At 44.0% G+C, this 14,957-nt stretch overlaps 1 long non-coding RNA gene across 1 annotated transcript in view; it reads left to right on the top strand.

Annotated features, from left to right (window-relative positions):
- The window catches only part of LOC147122296 (uncharacterized), a 40,651-nt gene extending 35,371 nt beyond the window's left edge, over window positions 1-5,280 (top strand). The window contains exon 4 of the long non-coding RNA XR_015077722.1: window positions 4,724-5,280. This is a non-coding gene — a long non-coding RNA (uncharacterized LOC147122296). The remainder of the gene's footprint in view (window positions 1-4,723) is intronic.
- The last annotated feature ends 9,677 nt before the right edge of the window (window positions 5,281-14,957 follow it).

Below are 14,957 nucleotides of genomic sequence, written 5' to 3'. Positions count from 1 at the left end.
ATGAAATAACGCTGGATGGCCAGCTGGTGGCGTCATCCAAGGAGTATAAATACTCGGGCGTGGGCCCAGCTGTCCAGGGACATTTTGTAAGACAAGGAACTAGTGAAGTACAACTAGACCTCCATGTTCTGAAACAAGTTGATTAAAGCCTTGCTTTATACTCAAACCAAGTGCGTAGTGAGTTTTATTACGTCACACCCCTCAACCAACATTTGCAGCGCTTCATCCGAGAACCTCGGGGAGGCCCTTGCCTTGGAATTGGACATAGTGGTTTCTCAAAAAGTGTTGCAGATGGTGCAGCATCGACAGAAATCCAGTGGAATGATCCAAGGCAGCAAGCAGCCCTTAAATCAGACTGGAATAGTGATGTCAGCAGAGGGGAGTTTCAGTCCCAAAACACCAATTGACCAAAGGTAACCCACACCTCTGAAATCAAGTGGCCAATTGGGGGAAAATCACAATTTTTTCAAACCTATCAGTGGAGGCAGGTTTGGAACCCACCCAAACCGAAACCCGCCTCCAGTGAGAAAATCGCCCCTGTGTCTCTGCCTATCTTCCTGTCAGTTGTCTTTCAGTCCGTGCCCTTTGCTTTTCTCCCTTTTTGGCACTCTAGCTTTCTGTCATTGTCGTCTCGACAACTGTGACTATTTTCGGGGTTTTTTCTTTCTTTTTCTGTAAGTCTGCTCTTTGCTGTTTTCCTTTCACTTCTGACTGCCTCACACTTAGTTCCTCTCTATTTATCTGTTTGTTTCTGTCTTTCAGACTCTCACACACTCTCTTTCCTGCTCTTCTCACCTCGAGCAGCGATCTAAAGCTAGATTCAGGGCTACCATCATGTGATAGCTACAGAAATTATTTTATCTCTCCCTGACTATGAAGGAGGGAATGTAGAAACAAATCTATGGCCTGGAAGCTAGGAGAGGGGTGGGGTGAGGGGTGTAGGCTGGGAAAGAATGGGGGCAGGGGGTGGTGAGGGGGCAGGACACACAAAGTCACATTGACCCAGGCAAATTTACCTACTCAAACACATTCATACATACATAATCACTCTCTTCCATTTATTCACTCATGTAGACATATAAATATGTTTACACACACACAGTTAAACTCACATGCTTTTTACACACACACAAACTCACACTCATTTTTACACTTACGCATAAACACAGCTTCATGAACACCTTCGGACACACTTATATAAATTTTTTAAATAATGTTTTTCTGCACAAACATATTTGATCCTCAGTAATATAAGTGATATCAGTCCTTATGTTTCCCAATTTCCCCATCGTTTTTCCACAAACCCCAGTGAAGTCAAGAAGGAACTGCATCAGAAACTCAAGCGCTCTTTGGTCTCATGCTGCCTGGCACTGGGCACACAGAAAGTGGTCACAAGGAATTCCTAACTAAAGCCAGCTTTAAACGGTTGGTTGGGGACCCTTGTCGCTACTGCGCACGCCGGGTTGGGCATTGAGGCAAGCTTGAGGCTGAGCATGCCCCAGGAGCTCCCCATACAGTGACAAGCAGAGGGCTGGGGAGATTTGGGTTAGGCAGGGCTAAGAACCTGAGTTGCTCAGAATTTGGTTGTGCAGGAAAAATAAAAATAAAAATAAATAAAGGCTGCTTATTTGTACTTCTGCAGATAGGATTGGTCTTTGGTGCCATATGGTTTGTATGGACCTGTGTTGAAATGCAACAACAACAGCAACTTGCATTTATATAGCGCCTTTAACATAGTAAAATGTCCCAAGGCGCTTCACAGGAGCATTATCAAACAATGCAATTGGTCAGTGGTTTCACATTATCACTCAAAAACTTTACAGGCTCGCTACAGTATTACAATATGACTGGCACACACAGGCAGTTAACAAGCAATTAAGAGGATTATCCCCATTTTTCCACCAGAGGCGCGGGCTTCCCGACATCGGGAAACCCCGCCAGGGTCACCAAGGCGAGCAGTGGTTCTGCATTGGTCGGAGGGGTGCAAAAGTGCGCTGTGAAGGTAAGTGATGGGTGCAAGTGTGGAGAGGTGAGTATGTGAGGTGAGTGAAAAGTGATAGAAAATGTTTACTTACCTTTGTTTCTTCCTGCAGGCTTCAACAGTTGGGGAACCGGAGACTCCCGCATCGCACCGGCAGAGATGACAGATGGCTGCTGCATTCTCCGATGCAACAACCATCTAATTTCTGCTCACAAAAGAGGTTTGATGAGTCTTGAATACAAGAACTCATCAAACTACTGAGAATGTCAGTGTTTGACAGCTTCACAGAGCTGTCAAACGATGACAATTCATCTGTCAAAAATTTTTGACAGATGAAACGTCATACGCTGCCGTTCTCTGTAACCGACTTCCCCTTAGTTGGCCTGCTAAGCCCACTGGACTGGCTTAATAAGGTCAATCAAGGGAAAATAGCGTGAGTTGGCCACAAGTCGATGGAGGCAGGACTAAAACCAGACAAGCAGCAGTCCCGCCTCCAACGCACCCCCATTGACAAAATCGCCCCCAATACGTTTAATAATATAAGTAGATTATTTATGCCGGGCGAATATGGTGTTACATTTAATGAGGCAACCTGCAGCTATTTCTACACTTTGGGTGAAGATTGTTTAACTAATAGAAGGTTTGCTAAAAGCATGGTTCTGAGAATAACAAAGGGGGAGAAATTGGTTGGAGCCGCAAACGGGGCGCCAAGCTCGCCTGGGCGCCAGATTTTGCGCTGCGATCAGAGCAGCAGCGATCGCCAGAAATTCAGCTTGAGCACCCCAAGAGGGACACGGGGCGAGGCTCGAGGCGCTCCGCGTCCCTCTTAGGGCGCTGAAACTGAATATCGCAGCGCAACGTGCCGCAGCGCCACACGCTGCGGCACGGTGCGCTGCGGTACTGCAGGCCTTCCTCCCATTCTTAAGGGGGAGGGGCCTGCACCAGCGCGATGATCGATCGCGAGTGCCGGCAAAAGAGCCCGGCACCGAGGAGAAGTGCCGGGTTCTCGGAAAACAGCTGGCAATGCCGCAGGGGGAGAACAGGAGGCCGGGGACAGAGGTGCTGGCAGGCGGCCGCTGAAAAAAACGGCCGCCCCGCGCCTCCACCTTAATTTGCGCCACTGCCGCCACAGGTAGGCCCCGTGAACCGGGCGCGATTAACGAGCGGCGCTACAGAGGCGGTCGCTGCCAAATATCGCGATCGGGGCGGTAGCGGGGTGCTGTGCACACCGATGACATCATCGGTGGCGGCGCAGCACAACAGGCTAATGCCGCCATTAGCGCCCCAGCTAAATAGCGCAGGAGGCGTGGCCAGTGGCGCTAAAGCCATTGAGTGCCCTCTTTAGGCACTAACTGGTGGCGCAGCCCACCGAATTAAAAATATCTTGAACAAGTGCCTCTTGTATTGCGACTATTTACAACAGTGTAAATGATGCCAAGATGGAAATCAGTTCTTGACTGGGTTTGAAAGAACTAATTGAGGAAATAAATGATATGGTAAACTTGTATCACCAGCCCTAAACAACGTACTTTTAGCACCCCGAAAAAGTTAGCACCCCTGCGCCGTAAATTCAGTGGTAGCGCCCCAAGCAGGAGACGGGGCGCTACTGGAAGAGCTCCCCCTCCTTCCTGGGGTGCTACAAGTGCATATCGTGGCGCTACGTGCAACAGCACCACGCGCATCGGCACGTAGCACCGCGATATTGCAGTCCTCCCTCCCCTGATTATAGGGGAGGTGGCTAGCGCTGTGCGGTGAAAGCAACCCGGCACTCAAGAGGAGTGCCGGGCTGAGCTATCGCGGCCAGCACCCCGAATAAAAATGGGGAAGGGGGCAGCTGCTGGCAGCCGGCCAAAAAATGGCCGCCCGACACCTTCCCTTTAAATTGCGCCGCCGTGGCTGCAAAAACGACACCCTGACCCTGTCGGACATAGCGTCCGGCGATAGGTCAGGGGGCGTAACTGAAGTTTGCGGCTGGGGCACAAGCGGGGCGCTGCGCACGGCAATGACGTCATCGCCGGAAGCGCAGTGTTGTGGGGCGCTTTCGGCTACTGCCGCCGCTAACCTCCTGCTGAATTCCGGGGGAGGCGTTAACCGCGCCGCGCCCTGGCGCTAGGGGCTTTGCGCTGCGGGAGGCACAAAGCAACCCAATTTTTCCCCCAGTTTGTTAAGTTGTTGACCAAAGTTGAAATGTGTAAGAGGATAAATATTTCCTCTGTGTGATGCAGCCATCCCTAAATGTTCTTATTTGTAACTGTATAAAACTGAATGTTCCATTGTATATTCCTTATTTTTTTTATTAAACGATTTAGAAAAAATGCAATTTCCTCCAGTTTCAGTGCTGAAGTGTTATTACTTCAGGAAAATTCAATTGCACCTCTTGGACTGTTATTAACTGTAGTGAAATTCAAACAGCAGATTTGTTTTTTCAGATGTTGCTGAGTAATTGTATTGCTGAGAGTTGTGAGTTAAACCCTTTATTGTCAGGTACTGGCGTTAATCTTGTCCATTTTTGTCATCTTTCAAAAAAATGATGACATACTTTGTTCCTTTTCATTTTGTAAGAAATTCTATTTCCAGGATTCTGTTTATCTCCCTTACTTGTCTTTTCCAGTTTTTCTTTTTACTCGTTTTTAGCTTTTCTATTTTTTTAAATATATGTGGAGAAGTCCAAAACTAGGGGTCATAAATATAAGATAGTCTCTAATAAATCCTGTAGTAACCTGTCGTACTCCGTGTTACTAGGGGATGGTCGAGGGGTTCGTCGGCATGTGGATCAGCTTTTCAGCCGGCAGCAGGGGGAACTGCCTCAGATGGAACAAAGGGCAGTAGAGGAGGCTGTTCCAGGACCCAGCACAGCTTATAAGGTGCCAGTGGACACTGGCACTGCCAGGCCACAGTGGGACAGAGTAAAACCAACATCAGAGACTACTCCAATCTCAAGTGCGAATGAATCTGAGAATCCACCACAAGTGGAATTAAGACGTTCACAAAGGATTCGCAAGCAACCAGAAAGACTTATACAAACCTGTTAAATTAGTCAGGGGTTAACCATGGTTAGAGCATACTGGTTAGTTAAAACGTAGTACCTAGTAAGGGTTATTGTTTAAGAATTGCTTATGGCAATCTTAAGGGGGGAGGAGTGTAGTAACCTGGGAGGTTATGTGTAACCTGATCCACCAGGTGGTGCTGTGGCAATTGCTCTCCTGAGTTAAGTCTGATCTGTACTGGTTGTACTCTTTGTTTTTGCTGCCTCATGGCAGGAGCTTTTATGTGCAAGTGTTGATTAAACCATGTTACGGAGTTAACCTGTGTCTGTCTCCATCTATGGCCAGCTCAAGATACCACAAATCCAATAAAGAATTCAGGAGAAACTTCTTTATCCAGAGAGTGGTTAGAATGTGGGTGAGGTGAATACCAAAGATGCATTTTAGAGGAAGCTAGATAAACACGTGAGGGAGAAAGGAGTAGAAGGATATGTTGATGGGGTTAGATGAGGTAGGGTGGGAGGAGGCTTGTGTGGAGCATAAATACCAGCATGGACCACTTGGGCCGAATGACCTGTTTCTGTGCTCTAGACTCGATGGGGGCGATTTTGCCTGCCCTGGGGAGGTGGGTTTGGAGGCGGGACTGCCAGGAAAATGGCAGAATTTGGGGGCGGGTGCCCAACTCGCACCCAACCCGCCTCAATGCCATCTTGCCAGGATTCAAGACCTCATCAAACTTTGCCGGCTCCCATCTCCTTGGAGGCGGGAAGGGATTAAAGCCTATTAACTGCCTGCTAACAGGTAGTTAACAGGTAGAAAATAGGATTATCCCCTTTTTGCCCTCACAAGTGCGGGCTTCCCGAAGGTTCCAAAACCCACCAGCTCAGCGAGGCGAGTACTGGGTCTGCGGGGGTCGGTGCAAAAGTGTGGTGTGAAGGTAAGTGATGGGCGCAACAGTGGAGAGGTAAGTATCTGAGGTAAGTGCAAAGTGTTAGTAAGAGTGTACTTACCTTTGTTTCTCCCTGCAGGCTTCAGTCGGTGTGTATGCGGAGAGTCTCGGACCTCCGCAGCAGAGATGAGAGATATCCGTTGCATTCTCCAATGCAACAACCATCTCATTTCTGTAAAAGAAAGAAGTTTGATGAGGTCTTGAATTCAAGACCTCATCAAACTACAGAGAATGTCAATGTTTGACAGCTTCACAGAGAAAATTTGAGACAGATGAAACGTCATACGTTGACGTTCTCTGCAATCGGCTTTCCCTTAATTGGCCTGCTGAGCCTGCTGGGCGGGCTTAACAAGATCAATCAAGGGAAAATAGCGTGGGTTGGCCACAAATCGATGGAGGCGGGACATCGACCTGACAAGCAGCAGTCCCGCCTCAACGCGCCCCCATTAACAAAATCACCCCCGATGTAATATCGTGTTCCAGTTTCCTTCCTCTGAGTAAAGAACTTGCACCTCTTGAGCTGTGAGTGTTTGGTCCTGCTAGTGTTATTGTTCTTCAGGTAAAGAAACCTAAACTAAAATTACTTTAAAGAGTTATTTCTTCACGCTTGGTGACTTGTGGAATAGACTGCCACTTAGTGCAGTAAGTAGTGACTCAATGAAAATAATTCAAAGGAAATTGGGCCAATTACCGATTCAGCAGGGAGTAGAAGGATGTGGGTTTGGGGAAGGGAAAAGGAAGAGGAATATGACCAAATTTGGTGAGATGTTCATAACCACATATATTCCCTTAATCTATCAATGTTTGCTAATTTTCAAAGGTAAATAAATTACCCTCATTCTTCGGTCTGCCTGGGTTGTGTCTTTACTGCTCAGCGGCCTGCTTCCGAACCTCTTCCAATGCTCCCCTTGGAATGCTTGAACTATTGCTCGAGCTGGACTGCACTCTCCAACTTAGTTCCTCCCTATGAGGAGATACTGTTGTTTCCACTTAACAGCCCGCTGCTCAGAACCCTCCATATCAGGAAGCCAGCAGAGTGGAGGATTGAACCTACACCCTGCCACTCCATGGCACTGTGTGTTAGTGCTCCAGGACTTGATGCCATGGTGTTGCAGTTACTGATGCATGTCTAGGGTTAGCTTGTCTTTTGTTCTGTTGGGAATATTGCAAAGACTTCTGACTCCCTCTAGTTAGCCATATATTAGTCTGGGACTCTTGGGAGACCTGCCACCTCCAAGCGGCAGTCTCCACTTGGTAGCGAATCACGGTTCCGCCGATCCTGTTAGGGACCCAGTAGGAAAGAGGCGCTTACCTTCTACGCCTCTGTTCTCTGTTCTTGGCATCCGTGAAAAGAAAAATTGTGCGCTGGAGTTTGCCTCCTTTTATATGCTGTCTACCATTCCAAAGGCAGATGACCAATAAATAAGTGCTTTTTTGAGCATTATCTGACGCCATGTTCTTGAAAGGCTGTAAAGCATGTTTTTGCTGAATCTGGAGATGTTACAGGAGGAGGACTGCTGAAGCAACTGTCAGATTCGGTGTGTGGTACATTATTTTGTCCAGTGAGGCTCTGGGGTATCCATTTGCTGCTTATGGGCAAATGAAAATATGTATTATTTTCATTTTATTTTTGAGTCCATTTTCTATGGAGCAATATTTAGGTGCTGCACAGAAAATGTACTCAAAAACAATGTCAGCTTTTTTTCTGCTGGAGTTTGGATTTTTCATGATGCTGAGGAATCTCGCCAGAACTATTGGCCTGTTGATTGTGCATTGTAGTCTGAATTGTTGATGAATGCTTATTAGATATAGAAATGGTAACCTCTCCTTCTCTTCTATTTCATATGAACTGCAATTTTGGATGTGTTTTGTTGTTTTACATCAAACTGGTCTAATTTGATCATAGAATCATTGAAGTTTACGGCGCAGAAGGAGGCCATTCGGCCCATTGTGTCCGTGCCGGCCGACAAAGAGCTCTCCACCCTAATACAAAAAGAAAATACTGCAGATGCTGGAAATCTGAAATAAAAACAGAAAATGCTGGAGACACTCAGCAGGTCAGGCAGCATCTGTGAAGAGAGAAACAGAGTTAACGTTTCAGGTCGATGACCTTTCGTCAGAACTCCACCCTAATCCCACTTTCCAGCTCTTGGTCCGTAGCCTTGTAAGTTATGGCACTTCAAGTGCATATCCAAGTACTTTTTAAATGTGATGAGGGTCTCTGCCTCTACCACCTTTTCAGGCAGTGAGTTCCAGACCACCCCCCCCCCCAACCCTCTGGGTGAATAAAGTTCTCCTCAATTCCCCTCTAATGTAAGTCTTAATTCACTTACTCTTTGAGCCTTGATTTTAAGTGAGACACATCACTGGGTGTCCTTAGTTAATCTTAAATTTTGGCAGACCTCTGCAGTACATAAGGAAGTTCAGGAATAGTGGGGTGAGAAGCGAGCAAAGACAGTTTTAAAAGCAGAACAATCAGGACCAACAATTGTTTGTCCCCTTGTAGATGTCCATTCTTGGGGTATTGTCCCACAGGTGACATTGCCAGCCACCCAAATGGCCATCCAGTTTGTGCAAGCCTAGTCAGTGATTGGACTATTTGCCTATGGCAAACTGAACTGGATCCTCTCCTTCTCTGAAGTTAGAAATATCAAATAACTCAGCACCTACCAGGAATGATACCTGGGACCTTTCTTGCCTATACAACCGAGTATCATACCATGTAATGACTGAGATATTGGGGGAGACAGAACTTACCCATAAGACATTTATAATTCTAAAATGTGACCTTGTGTAGGGCCACTGTACTATAAAGAGTAGCATAGTCCTCTTACATAGACTCAACTGGGACTGCTAATTTAAACCAATACAAAGTGCCAGTCATTATCCCATTGAACCTATTATTTTTCTGACCTCTTTGTTCTTGAAGTGGGGAAGCCTTGATCACTTGATTGCTCTATGATGACATAGTTAAGTGTATTTTTTGACATGAAAATGACAGAATAATATCACTATCCACCTAACGATTCAGTGCTGAAAACACCTCTCAGGTGAATTGATTCACAGTTTTCAAGCTCCCATTTTAGAAATGTTAGTAAATGGAATAGAGAAACTTCATCTTGTTTGATGCATACACATCATACGTGCTATGAAGTGAAATTGCTTGCAAATTTTTAACTATAATTAATATTAGGTACTAGTCGATCTCCAGCAGCATTGTACGTGGTGGGTCAAGGCCAAAGAGTCTTCAGATGAAGTGGGGTTAGAGGGCAGGGAGGTAGTTGGACCAGGGGAATAGTCTCATTTTAAAGTCATTCAATCCGTCCTATTGTTGTACAATATTTTGATTTGTTTATCATCATTTATAGTTAAACAACAAAATTTTAATGGCATTTTGGGAAGCAAAGAAATGGAGCAGGTTGAGGCAGAGGGGTTTGTCTGCAGTATAGGTTGAGGAGTTGGGAGATATAAAACTGAAGTGCGGCAGTAATGCCACTGGCAGGACAGCATATTTAAAGTTACAACAAAAATGCTTGTTGCAAACGGTGGCATTGACATAAAGCGTGTTAAATTTGCATAGGCATTTTCCATTCTAAATGTGGACATGGGTATTGATAATAGAACAATTAGCACAAAAATTTGACAAAAAACATGACAATAGAAAGTAAGGTTTTATCAGCAGAAAATACGTGCAGATGTAAGATTTTTAATATAATATATAGATTTTAACATCACATATTTTGGTAGAAAGTTAAAATGATTTCTAATTGATTTTGTTCTTCCCCCCCCTACCCCCCTCCCCTACCCACCTTTTCCCTGTTATTTCCTCCCAGAATCTGCTCACTGGCACAAAACTGCCTTCAGCCAGGATTATTGGGTAAGCAGGGCTATGAATTTCCCCATCCCTCAATGGGATGCACCAATGAGAGGGGCACTTGCAACAAAGCCCGCTACTGATATCCGTTTTCCTTTCTTACATAGACCATTCCATTTCATCGAGGCATTACTGAGGTCCAGGCACTGTGTAGAAGCAGCAGGCAGATTTTGCTAATGGCAATTTGGGGATTTGACCCCCAAAACTATCTGGGTTGGGAGATTCCTGCTCTATTGCCTTTGCTACCAGGCCATTCTGTGGATAGCACCTAGCAACAGTCGTTCGGAATACAATATAGAGCATAGCCGTGTATAAAGCTAGCAAAATGTGCACAGAGGTCATAACAGGATTGAAAAATTCAAGTGCTCAGCTAACAGCAATAAATGCAATGAGTTCAAACAGTGTAGTTTAACTTCCAACTTATTGTCACTCCACAGAACTACACATTTATTAATATCAATCAATTGGATATAAGCTGTGTAATATGTGTGTGGTTTAAAGAAAATATGAATGTGTAAAAGGAACAGAAAGATCAGTTAGCTGAAGTGTTGGAGTAGACGATCTGTCAGTATTCTCCACTGTAGCTGCAGGGAGTGACAGCCATGTGTTCGTACAGGCTGTCACACAAATCTCAGAACAAACTGGAACATCCCAAAGGATTAAAATTAATCTTCCATTTACAAATAGCACAGGAATGACAGGACAAGGTGGTTTTCATCGGGTTTATAGCTGGTGACAACAAACATGCTAACTGCAAACAGTGACATAAACACACTCAAGCCATGTAGAACAGAAAAATCTAGTCTCAGTTCGGCAATTAACCAAGTCAGGCAAACTCCATGCCATTCACACCCATCAATAGAAATAGCTGTGGGCAGCACAGCCTCAGTAACTTGAGTGTCAGCCCCATCCTTCATCCTACACTGCCTGTTGTATACGTCCATGTTTCTGCATAAGTCGGTGTAACTTGTTCCCTTGTAACAAATCTCAAAGTTAATGGTAAATAACTGTCAGGGAGGCACTAAATCACCGTCTGTCTGCTAACTATTAGTTAAGGTTTAATTGTTTTGCCAATTTTCCCGTCTGTCATGTTGTAAAATTACTGGTGCTTTCGAGCCACATCTGCCCTTGTTAGAATGAGTGATTTCACAGTTTCGAAGCAAAATGAAAAAGGAGAACTAAAGAATGAAACACAAAGTTCGATTCATTTACTGCTTTCTGACCAGACGTGACTTCAATCATTTTCTCCTCCTGCAGTTCCACTTCCGTTGCTCCACTGAAAGTTTGATAACCGAGTTGCACTCTCACCTCAGGTTCATCCTGTGCAGGGAGTTCAGTAATGAGTTCGATTATGTACATTTATATTTTTCCTTGCTGATTATTAACACATCACATTCTAATGATGTAAGCGACCAGTCAGTCATCAATTATTTGGGGCGTATCTTTTCCTGCATTCTCAAAGTCAGCGTGAATATAAAGTGGGTCTTGTGCTTATGCCAGCTTTTCTCTAACATTAGTGAATGGATGAAAATAATTATCTTAAAGAGGGACTATCACCAGCCATACACTTCAAGGAATTCCAATGGATTCATAAAGAATGAACTATTGCCTCTAAAACCATACTGACTGCCTCTTATGACCGCTACACTTTTTAGATGTAATTGATCATTGATAGTATCACAAAAAATACTTTGCACAATTTTCCCTACTACCTATGCTACATCAGTATAATTCTCAGATTCATACCACATTTATTTTTTTGAATATCTGGATGACATTTACAATCCTACAGTTTTCAGTTACCTCCTGTTTTATCAGGGAAGGATGGTGCTGCTTGTCTGCATCCCCAAATGTAGTTGTTATTGTTTGATCTACCTCCACCTCCCATTTAACGTGCTGTTACTTTTGTTCTTCAGCCATTGTGATATTTTCAATTTTTTTTAAATATTGCTCTCGTTAAGCGCCTTGGGACGTTTTGCTACGTTAAAGGCGCTTATATAGATGCAAGTTGTTGTTGTTGACGTTGTCTATCCGTTCACCTTGAGTTGCTGGTTGATTGCAGTTGTCAATTATTACTTTCTTACCTATATCTTTGCTGCGTTCTACCCATCTCTCCTTCCATGAAATGAATCTCTTACCAACACTGCTCCTCCTCTACTTGGTTGAATAGATCCTTCTGTGTTGTATGATTCCATGATTCTATGACAACACTATTCTCTCTGTGGGTGAGCAGTTACCAGTTGACCATCTATGTTTACCAAACCAAGAGCATTCTCTGCCCCCCCCCCTTGCCCAGTTTAATTGCTTTGTGCTGCTTATATGAAGTCCATCTTTCCTACATGTCCTCTTTTTATTTGATAACATAACACCACTGAACACGCATTCATGGGCCCATGAAGTATTTATGGGATCAACACACCTCAGCAAGACAGCATTTTCTTGGCATGCCAAGATAAAAATGGATAATAGAAAACGCATAAGTAATTTCCATCCGCACATATTGGTACAGTACATGCATTTTAAGTTGTGTCGTGCTAAAGTCAATGATGGACACCTAGGGGATCAGGTGTTAATAAGTGTTTTTATTTATTAAAGGCTTCTATATTTTTATAACCTGCACCCCATTGAGCACTTTCTAGGGCAGTAGTCGTGGCACAACTGCCACCTGAGATTGATTAAGATGCTAGTGGTGGCGTCTCAGGTGCCACGTTAATGCCGCGCCCACCCCTGCCGTTGCAATTCACCACATACTATCAATGCATTATATTTGGTTATAGCCAGCACGGCATTTTTCCAGGTGTAACAGCATTTTTTTAGGCGTGTGGCAGAAAACATGCTTTTGTTTTCCTCTGAAACTAAGCAGCTCTTGTAGGGTTACAATTCAAAAAAGGATGAAGTCATTAGGTATTGTTATAACAAAGTATAATTATTTTAGGCTAGTCACAGGACATGAAAAATGATGTGCACACAGAACCAGTTTTGATTATCCAGATGCATAGAAAACAGACAGAGATTAATATCAATTTGCCATTATACTCTGTCATTTGTTAGACTGAAGGAAGCCGAGATGCAGCTATCCATCTGGCTCTTTCTGTTAGTATAGAGCATATCTATATTTAGATGCGTGTATTTCTCACTGCAGCAATTAAAAACCAGTTACTTTTGACACATTTTAATCTTGTGTTGGACCCATTTCACCACCATTTCCATTTCAGCAGAATATGTGACTCACTAACCATTGTAGGTACCTGCTTATTGGATGTGCTGAGTGGTAGCTTGCGTGGCTGGATGCCAATCTGGATGCGGTCCATTTTCGTTAATAGACATGTTTACCTTAATTTCCATCACTCTAATTTGGCACTGTGTATTTCAATGAGGAAAGAGGCTGCTTTTAGTTGACTAATGATAACTAATATAGTTTAATACTTTAATCTGTTACTGTACTATTGTAAAGTTAAAAGAGAATGTCAGTACTTATCAGCAAACACTGTGCCAAGTGTTGCAAACCATATGTTGCAGTGTTCTGCCAAAATCTAGTGTCAGGAGCCAGTTCAAATTTTTCACTGCCATATGACTTCATATCCTCTTCCTTCCTTGGGTGCACTTTGGGTAAGATGATATCACAATGCCTTTGGTGTTAATATAGTTTGCACTCTTGAAATGGTATTTTGATGGGTTTATTTATCTGGGGACACAGATTTAAGGTTTTGGGCAAGAGATACAGGGGGGATGTGAGGGGAAACTTTTTTACACAGTGAGTGGTGAGGATCTGGAACTCGCTGCCGACGGAAGTGGTGGAAACGGAGACACTCAATATTTTCAAGGGGAGACTGGATAGGCACTTGAGGGAAATAAACTTGCAGGGCTACGGGGATAGAGCGGGGGAATGGGACTGACTGGATTGCTCTACAGAGAGCCGGCACGGACTCGATGGGACGAATGGCCTTCTTCCGTGCCGTATGACTCTATTTACCAAACTTTGTATTAATCTGTACTTTGTGTTCTGCACTTTCCACCAACACAAATATCATCCGCCACATCTTATTTAGACCAATTTTAACGTTAATTATGGGGTGTAATGATGGCTAATTACACTTCATACGAAACTATCCTCCCAACAAATGAAGAAAAATCAATGGCCTTATTCAAACTATGGTTTGACTGGTTTAAACAACACCAACTGCGAATATTAGTACACACAAACCACAGGCACCCACCCAGACTGACTGAGGGGTTTCTACCTCATTGGAACTAGCAAGAGACCTTCCTGTACTAATTGCCTGTAGAATTAAAAGCCTCTGACATGATTCGCAGGAGGATGTAATTCAAAATGTGTCATCACCTGTGTCTTTTTTCTCTCTTAGCTCCTAAAGCAGTGGAACTAGCTTGGCTGGGCACTTCTCACACTACTGTGCTCTGAATTGGAACAGCCCCAATCTCTTCTGCCGTTATTGACAGGGGTATGAAAGCTCCAAAGTCACCGTCAGGATAAACTTTATGCCGCACAATTAACATTTGCACCCGCGCCGAAGGGGAAACTTGAGCCATTTTTGCAGTTGTCCACTGTCATTCATTAGTGTGAAGGTTGAGGTGGAAAATCAGGATCTTCACATTGCTTGTCCACAGCCATTTGTTAGTGTGAAGGCCAAGGAGGGAAATCGTGTTCATTATGTTGTTGTGCACAGCCATTTGTTACAGTGAAGGCTGACTTTGCTGCAGCTAGTTTGGTTCTCATCACAATTATTTAGCCACAGTGAATGTCAGAAAAAAAACCCTTGTCAATCCTTAGTGACTTTGTAAGATAGCATAGCATTCACATTAATAAGCTTCAATGTTGGTCAAATCGCCATTAAGGGCTGATCATACACATTAACAACTTACCCAGAAATTGTTTGGTTAGATGTTGGTTTAATGGCCTTTAACAATGGTATAATTGCAATTCTGTATTTTGATTGGAAGCATTTCTTACGTTCGTCAGAGATTGTTGTTATAGATTTAGACCTCGGGTAAGTTGAGTGACATCTGTGTGATATTCTTAGAAAAAGTTTGGTTCATATTAGAAATTCCATCCCAGATATCCTGGGGCTAAATTGCTGTTTGACCCCAGGCTAAGTACAGTTAAGTACAGTAAATGCCAAATGAATAGGGTTGATGACAAGTAAAGTGGAG

The sequence above is a fragment of the Somniosus microcephalus genome, chromosome 3 (assembly GCF_052327205.1).
Source record: "Somniosus microcephalus isolate GS21.2 chromosome 3, FLI_Smic_1.0, whole genome shotgun sequence".
NCBI classification, from domain to species: Eukaryota; Metazoa; Chordata; class Chondrichthyes; order Squaliformes; family Somniosidae; genus Somniosus; species Somniosus microcephalus.
Note: the sequence above shows the minus strand (reverse complement) of the source record. Positions and strands in the feature narration are given on the sequence as shown.